This window comes from Cajanus cajan, chromosome 4 (assembly GCF_000230855.2).
Source record: "Cajanus cajan strain Asha chromosome 4, NIPB_CcT2T_4, whole genome shotgun sequence".
NCBI classification, from domain to species: Eukaryota; Viridiplantae; Streptophyta; class Magnoliopsida; order Fabales; family Fabaceae; genus Cajanus; species Cajanus cajan.
The window spans coordinates 14,304,343-14,314,105 of record NC_138520.1 but is presented as its reverse complement, the minus strand read 5'-3'; positions in this window follow the sequence as shown (position 1 = coordinate 14,314,105).

The following is a 9,763-nucleotide window of genomic DNA, read 5'->3' as shown; positions in this document are numbered from 1 at the left end:
GTAAAAACTCAATTTAGCTTAGGATTTATTAGTTTATAAGATCAAAAAATAGATTATGGGTGCCAAGTACCTAATTAATGAAATATAAATGAGGAATAAATAAGAGGAAATATTGTACATAAAGATTTTTATTAGTTCATTATTTACGAGCTATATTTAATCCATACTCTCACAAGCACACTAACTTACATATATATTATTTCTCCTCAAGCCTCTACAAGCCTTCACACCAGTATTTTTCTTAAGTTTTACAAGTTGCTTTGGCAACTAGTATTTTTCTCAAGCCTCTAAAGATTGTTCTCCATGACAAGTACTATTTCTTAATTTTAGGTTCAATCACTATTCTATCTCCAAGTCTTTTCATGCTTCAATACCTACGTATTTTTTTACAAGCATTTACAAGGTTAAATTCATAACTTAACAACTAAAAAATACTTATAATTTACTTAGTTGTGTTTATAAACTCCAAAATCACTAGTTCCCTGAATAAGCTTCTTCCCTTAGCTTTTTTGTTTCTTTGGACAAACTCTTTTTCCCACTTTCTAATCACTCAATGAATATATATTTGATAATTGCTAAATATGTGAATATATTTTACTTAATTTATGCAATTATTGAGTATATGTTATGTTTTATAACCTTATTTTGTCAAAAATAAATATTAAAAATTAGTTTTGTTTATTATTTAAGTTTTAGGTATTTTTGATTTTTTGTTAATGTGTCTTAGAAACAGAAAAAGAAAGGAAAAAGATGAAGCTAGTTAAAGACCTAGAGTAAAGGAACTAAACCTATCAATTCTCACTTAAGCAAGACCATTTTGGTCGCTTGAGCGAGGTAAGACCAAAAGTAGTTGAAAAGAATTGGGACCTTTTGCTCAAAGCAAGAATGAAGTATTGTCCAGAGCATCCCTTTGCTCCCTCAAGCGATCCTCTGTAGTCACTTAAGTGAGTCAACACCACAAGCACATATCAAGTCTATCAACAAGCTCGCTTAAGCGGGCCACTTGGGTTGCTTAAGTGAAGTTACGCTAATTAAAGAAAAATTATTTAAAACATTATAAAATGTGAGCAGAGAGGAAAGACATTGCACCTATTATATATTTCAAAGAGATTTAGGATTATAATGAGAGTTGTTTTCGGTGTTTTATATAGTTGACTCTAGCTACTCCATGTACTTCTTGAAGTTTTTATTCAATTAATTATTTTTTCTTCTTCTCTTAATGCGTGTTTTAGTTTGGTTACCCTTTGCATGATCCCATAGAATTAATTGAGATTGAAAAATATTTTTAAAATTATAATTTGAAGAACAACACTAATAACGTTTATTACTAGGATTAGGATAAGAATTATTAGTCAAATTTTAAACATTTGATCTTAATGTGGATTGCTTAATTAACTTCACCAATGAATTTGAATTAAGGATCCTAGAATCTATCGCTTAAGAAATTAAGGTTAAAATATTTTCGTTGGTTGTCGAGTTAACTTGACAATTATTAAATTTGAATAATAATTTAGAAGGATACGTGTGAGGAAAGTTAGTAAAATCAATCCCTAACATCTTTTATTATAAATTTTCATTTTTTTTCGTATTCTAAACTTCTAAAAATATGTTCTTTACTTTTATGGTTTCTTTAAACAAATTTTTCTTTTTATTTCTCCTAATTAATGCTAAATTTGATTATTTGTTACATAAGTCTTTGTAGATTCAATATTTGGACTTTGTCCATTTTATTACTTATGACAATTGGTATGCTTCCCAAAAGTCTAACAATATTTAATAACGCATTACAAACATTTTTTAAGGTATTACAAATGATAGATGCAAAACTAAAGTGTTTGACTAAGGAAAACTTTTTTCGAAAGCATTTATTTCTTTATCTAGAAGCACATATTTCTAAATTCTCCCCCCTAACTAAGTTGTTTTCGTTTATTATAATTGTTGAAACATAGTCATTATGAAATGTCCAACCTCTAAAAAAACTCATAGTCTTTATGATAATTGTTAGGTTAAAAGATGATCTTAGTTCTTTCAAGTTATAAGTTTTAATGTTAATATAAACATAAATAGTTTCTAGAGAAAACTAGATCATTCATTAAGACGAATGAGAGTAAGACGAATACACTAAAATGATTAGTTATCTTGACATAAAAAGTTTAATAGACGAAACAATTCGTTTGTAAGAAATTTATTTTGAATTCATATTATTTATGATGTCTAATAACCAAATCATTCTTTGTGTATATGATTCCTTCATAGATTGAAGTAAAATAGGTTTATCAGTAGCCACAATAAAAAAAAGCAGGAGGACATTATTTTTTTCAGAAAAAGACAAGCAGATCCCTTGAATCATATAAATTCTTAGAAAAAGTTGTTTTGAGCTGATACACATATGGCTTCACCCCGTTTGGTACCTAAAAGGTGATAAGTAGCTTCATTGATCAAATAAAAAGTGAAAAATTGGTGAAATGCAATTAATGCACCAATGGACACCTCTCTCCATAATGAATGAAAATTAAAGACAAACGAAACAAGCTTGTAAGAGACACTTAAGGATTTGCAACGATCATCTTCACTAAAGAACTTATATAAGGAAGTTTGAATAATAAGAAGAACTTGTAGAGAAAAGTACACACATTGTAAAATTACATTCATTCTTTTTGTGAAGCCTAGTACTTAGTGTTGTATCACGTCTCAAAAGTAAGACAAACAAGACATTTATCTTATCCAACTTTAACTTTATGTTATTACGTTAAGCTTAAAGAGATTTGTTTGTAAAAAAATACTTGTTTGAACCTAGAGGCTTGTTTGTAAAAGAATATTTAGTTGTTTAAGCCTAGAGAAACTTGTCTGTAAAAGAATACTTGGTTGTTTGAAGTCTGTAAAAGCTTTATGTTAAAGTATACTTGGGTAGTTATTTGACAAGGAAAATCAAAGAATACTTATGTTGAGCCAGAAGTGGATTGTGAAAGAATACTTGTACCTTTGTAAAAGATAGTGAAACTTGATTGGTTTGATCAAGAATTGGACGTAATCTTGATGAACTAGTATAAAAATATTGTGTTCTTCTAACTTACTCTTTCGTTGGCAATCCTACAATTGCACACTATTTCAAAAATGTATGAGTTTTTTTATTGATATTATTCAACCCCTTCTAATGTCTTTCTTTTCTCTGTAATAACAAAAAGACGTAAAAGTTATATATTTAAGATGTGCAATATATTCATCATGCAACATGGAAAAAGGGTAAAAATGTTTCATCCCTTCTTTTAGATGAGAACCATGTTTTCACAAACACTAAAAAAAATTGTTATACAACCAAGAGTTTTATGCAAATATATGTCCAACTCATCTATTAACTTTAATGTAATAACTATGATATAAACATCCAAAGTTTTATTATAACTTTGATACATATGTCCAAAGTCTTATATATGACAAATAATTTTGTTATGAATCATGTACATCCAATACTTTTGCAAGTAGTTGCTTGATACTTTTTTAAGTGTTTTATTGCGCCTATATTCTCATACATATTCAAACCATAAATGAAATCAACCTTAAAATGCTTTAATGTTCTAAATATCTTTACAATCAATGAAAAAATAAGGTTTTCTAAAAAATAAGTACAATCTTTAACAAAAAAAAAGGTATTTTTGTCAAGGCAAGCACAAAAAGAGACACGAAAAATAAGAATGTTCAAAAAATCAACTCTAATGTCATAAACATGTAGCTCTTTTTTTGGTGAAGAAGAAACAGTTGAGAAACTTTTTCACCTCAAGTCATAATAAAGTCTTCACTATGGTAGCGTGAAGAACTTCTCATACATTAAATGAATAATCAAAATGATAAGAATAATAATTTTCAAGCATCCTCAACAAATACATCAAAATGGCACTATAAATAAAAATGCAAGAATATAAGTGATAAAAAGAACGTTTGACAAGTGTTGAAACTCTACTTAAATGTATTATATTTTTAGCTCTTAACTTGTTCATATTCATTCACTAGACAATCATTTGTTAAGTCTAAAATAAGCATATTTTGCTTAGCAAAGTTATTTTGTATTGTGCTTAACCTATATATCCTATCCCCACTTTGTGGGTTGAACTTGTAATACCTTCGAAGTCTTATTAGTTGTGAAAGTCTAGAAAGGCTTAGTGAAAAAGAATACCTAGATGTTGTAATCTTAGGATAAGATTACAAGTATAATAACAAACGTTGCCGAGAGAATACTTGAGGTAACAAGTTTGGTTAGTGGAATTCAAGTTATAATTGGATGTAGCTTTGGTTGACTAAATTAGTATAAAAAATACTTTTGTTTTTATTCTTGTTCTCCCTCACTTTTAATTGAACAATCATGTTTCAAACCTATATCTACGTGTTTGCAAAAAAGATTACAGAAATCAATACACACATTTAACCCCTTTTTTATGTGTTGTAAGACCCTAAGTTTTCATAAAAGTAATAAAAGATTTTTAATTGATTAATTGGACTTTGGAAATAATTAGGATGCTTTTTATATAATTATGAGTGATTTTAATTAAATAAGAAAGGTTTGCAAAATAATTATGTATAATGGTTAATCGGAGGAAGTATGTGTTTATATTATGTTTGTTTTCATGTATTTTGATTATATATTATGGTTTTAATTAATGTGAGGGAAGGGAAGTGTTATCATGGTTAATATTCTAAGTTAAGGAGTTAAGTGTGGGTTAGAAAGTTAAGAACGGGGGTTAACACCAATTATTCACTTTACATTTCTTTCTTACACCTTTTTTTTTGTACATGAAGCATTGCGTAGAGATTAGGAGATTATCAGAGATCACCCTACAGACAAGCGTCCTTCATATAGTGTTCATCAATGTAAGGGATAAATAATCTTATTATTGGGTGTGGTTTATATGTTGGATAGTGAGATTGCTCTCCTATTTCGTTGTTTGTTCTTCTATTCTCCTTGGGAGAAATCCCGAGTTTGATTTGTACGTTGAAAAATATGTGTTTTATACAATTCTTCTATGCTCTATGGATGTTAACTGTGTTTTGTATGTATCATGCATTGCATCTTAATTTGCTTGGTTGTGAATCTTTGAGTTCTCATAGTTTCTATAGGAAATCCTTGATTTATAAAGCAAGGTGAAGATTGATAAAAATTGGTGTTATTTGGTATAAGGATGTTTGTTTGGTGTAATTGGGGATTTATTTTATAGTGGTAGACTTTAATTTGAGATTTTACCAATTGGATTTGGGTTGAAAGTGCTAAGAATGGTGTGGGGGAAAGTTAGAAACTTATAAATCGTATAATATCACAAATTGAAATATCATGGCTCACTTAATCAACTTTAGGCTCGCTAAAGTGAGTTTAGGACAAAGAATCTCATGTAAGAACTCGCTTAAGCAAAATTAACTCACTCAAGTGAATTGGCTATCTCACTTAAACAAAAGAATGCCTTGTTGGAGTAAGTAGTTTGCCGAATTAAGTTTTGTGATCTTCATAAGAATTGTAACCTTGGATGTTTTATTTTGATGACATTGGAATCACCCAAAAAAGAGGTTTTGTACTCAATTTATGATCAAATTAGTGACTGAAAGTCAAGCTATTAGATTTAGGCCCACATGTTGTGATTTTGTAATTTTTAAAAATAGTATGGGAAAATAACTCTTAAACATAGAAGTTGTAGATAATTATCTTAGCTTTCTAAACAAAATTAAGACCAACTTGATAGCATAGATATAACTTTAGATATTGTGTTTGTACCATACAACATCATAGAAGATTAAGTTATGGAAAAATAATTTGCAATTGGTGATATTATTTTACCCTTCAAATGTTTACTCTTGGGAATAATGAGATACGTATATCAATATTTAAGAAAGAGAAGTTGTGGAAGAGAAAAAATATGAATGAATTAATAACGGTATGAAAGTGATAACGTTCCAGACAGATACAATGTCAGCGCCATACGACCCCTTGGCTAAAAGTACATCTTGCATCAGTATTAGAAGTGGAATGTGAGGTTTGTGATTTCTAACACGTCAAATGTGTACACCAAATGTTGGTCAAATTCACCTTTCTAACTTCCCAAAGTCAAATGGCCTCTTTTCCTGTACTCTAGTGTATCTCTGTAATTACCCACACATTCACTTAATGTTTCTTTATACCATAAACCTAATGTTTCTTTATACCATAAACCTAAACTTTATTGTTTAATATATAATTCCCTTTGCCATAATAATCATTAAACCAATTGAAAGGAAACAGTACAAAACATTTCTAGCATACTAGCGCTCAAAAGAAACTAAAAAATATAAGAAAAATAACACAATTAGACAGATAGCATAATGGTTGTAAATTCATATATCCTAAATAATTTAGATCAACCAAGAGCACTGTCCCTGCATAACAATATCATCCTAACCAATATGTCGAAGGTCAGACACCCTCGGACTCTACTAAACCACACAATCCAATATATTTAAGAATTAAATTCACACGTCCTAATTAAATTGTTGGAGTTCACACTCTCATAGTCTTATTGTACTATCTGTACCGCTACATCGAGCTCGAGCTCGGCATCTCAGCACGAAGCGACCTCGGGCACGCGCTAGGTGACGTCAGCTCGACATCCAAAGAAGATCGTAACTGATCTCAGGCCCAAGGCCCAACGAAACCCTAATTCACATTAAGGTACGTGTATTACTTATACGAGACTCATATTCCCACAAACCCTAACTTTGGCATCGAAGTCTCTTTTGCAGGTACCACCCCCATCTTAGAGCATCAAACGTACTAGTGAAGGAGGCTCACCGATCTTACCCAGCAGATCATCCTCTACGATCGATCTCCGGTAAGAACATTTGGCGCCCACCGTGGGGCCGATCAAGATAGCTCTTATCGGCCACGCTTATGGTTTTCACCAGAAGTCATAACAGACGCGCAACAGACGACCTAGATCACACAACTAGCATGGAAAACGAAGCAGCATTGAGGAGACTGATCGAACAGGTCAAGTAGATGCGGCAGCAACACACCGCCGATGTGCAAAGCATGCGTGCCAAGCACGAAACTGACCTAGCAGCGATGTGTACCGTTAATGAAGCTGACCTAGCGGCGCTGCGCGCCGAGAATGAGCGTATTCGTGCTCAGCTCCCTCGACGTCCCTTTGATCAACCCCCTCAACCGAGTAACCTACACGAGGAAGAAGGGCACTCGATTTCTCAATCGCCGATAGCACCTAGAGCACCGACTCCTAGGCTTGCCACACATCAGTCACACGCACCGACGAATAGGTCGCCCATGACATCAGCCATGCTCCTTCCCATGTCACGGGAAATCAAACGACCTTTCGCCGTCATCTTTTTGTGGATGGCATCATGGAAACGCCTCTCCCTTTCGGATGGAAGCCTCTCCACATCGACCGTTACGACGGCACGACGGATCCGGACGAGCACATTGACCTGTATACTACACAGGTAAACCTTTACACTAATGAGGATGCTATTCTGTGTAAGGTCTTTCCGACCTCGCTCAAGGGGGCTACACTCAACGGTATACCCAGCTACCTGCCGAGTCGATTGACAACTTCGGCACTCTGGTCAGATGGTTCACGGTGCAGTATGCAACGAGCCGACCTCATCACATAACGTCAGCTGCCCTGGCCAGTCTCAGACAGAGCGACGACGAACCACTACGGACGTTCATGGAACGCTTTGCCGGCATCTCGGTGAAAATTTGAAATTTGAATCCCGAGGTCGCCTTACACGCCATGCTCATGGCACTCAAGCCCGGATCGTTTGTCGACAGCCTATGTCGTGAAGCTCCCCGCGACATGGACGAGCTCCGTGCCCGTGCTGCTGGGTACATACAGATGGAAGAACACTTCGCTTTTCGTGACCAGGTTCGCGGAAAATCACAAGCGAAGCCTGACAACGGTCACAAGGACAAGGTGAAAGTCAACAACGACATTCAGTTCAAGAAGACGGCTAGGGTAAATAAAGGGGGGGATACGACTTCTACACCCCCTTGAATGCATCCCGAGTACATATCCTGGAGGAGGCCAGTAACAACAACCTACTCACCCTGCCACCACCAGGACACAACCCCAATAGTGCAGACAAATCCAAGTACTGTCGATACCACAGGAATCATGGTCACACCACTGAGAAATGTCGCACCCTCAAAGATCGCATAGAGGAACTCGTCCAGGCGGGACATCTTGCACAATACGTCTAGCAGCAGTAAGGCCACCGAGGAGGATACAATGGACAAGGACGAGGTAGAGGTTGTGGTTCAGGAGCCCGCACAGACCAACCCTCTGGCTCTCAGCAAAATGTCGGTGGCGCAGTGCAGGCCGAGGTAAGCCAGGAAACAGGGTCAGCCCCCTTGCGGGGTGTCATCAACATAATTGCAGGTGGCTTCGCAGGGGGAGGCTCTAGCAGCTCGGCGCAGAAACGACATTTGCGCAGCATCAACAATGTCTACTCCGCTACCTCTGCCTCGCATCAAAGCTCGCCGCTGATGACCTTCACTAACGACGACTATGTTGGCGTCAACCCCAACCAGGATGATCCAATGGTCATCACCATGGAGGTCGCCAATTGGGAGGTCCACAAGACGTTGATTGACCAAGGGAGCTCGGCTGACGTCCTGTATTGGCCGACGTTCCTCAAGTTAAATATCCCTCACTCTCTTATCCAACCTCACACAGAGCCCCTAGTCGGTTTTGCAGGAGAGCGAGTACACACTCGAGGATATGTGGACCTGCTGACAACCTTCGGAACCTCTCCCAACACAAGGAGAATTATGGTTCGATATCTCCTCGTGGAAGCCAACACGTCCTACAACATAATCATTGGGAGGCTGACGTTGAACCAACTCGGAGCAGTGGTGTCTACCCCGCACCTCACCATGAAATTCCCAGGGAGCGATGGAAAGATTATTTCTGTCAAGGCAAACCAGAAGACAACTCGGCAGTGCTACACCGAGAGTTTGAAAATATCCCCATCCGGCGAGCGTTGCAAGAGTGATCCCTCCACAGTGGCTCACATCACCCACGTGGATATCACTGACCTCGATCCGAGGTCTAACTCCCATGATGAACGACCTATCCCCATCGACGAGCTCGACGATCTCCAGATCGGGAAGCTCCCTGGGCAGTGCACGAAAATCAACAGGCAGTTGAACCCGGAGTTATGGCAACAGCTCGAAGCCGAAATTTCCAAAAATGTCGACCTCTTTGCATGATCCAGCGCCGACATGCCAGGTATAGATGCTAACTTCATCTGTCATAGGTTGGAAATTTACAAGGAGGCGAAGTCAGTCGCCTAGAGAAAGAGGAAGGTCGGTGGTGAAAGGCGGGAGGCCATCGTCACCGAGACGCAAAAGCTACTGAACGCAGGCTTCATTCAAGAAGTCAGGTACACCACGTGGCTGGCAAATGTGGTCCTGGTGAAGAAGAGCTCGGGGAAGTGGCGCATGTGCGTCGACTACACTGACCTGAACAAAGCATTCCCCAAGGACTCGTATCCCCTACCGAGTATCGACAGACTGGTCGATGGAGCATCCGGGCACGCCCTCCTCAGCTTTCTCGATGCTTATTTAGGGTACAACCAGATCATGATGTACCCGCCAGACGAGGTACACACGTTATTTATCATCGACCACGCCAACTTCTGCTACCGGGTGATGCCATTCGGTCTCAAAAACGCAGGGGCCACTTACCAGCGGCTGATGGACAAGGTTTTCCACCAGTAGATAGGGAGGAAC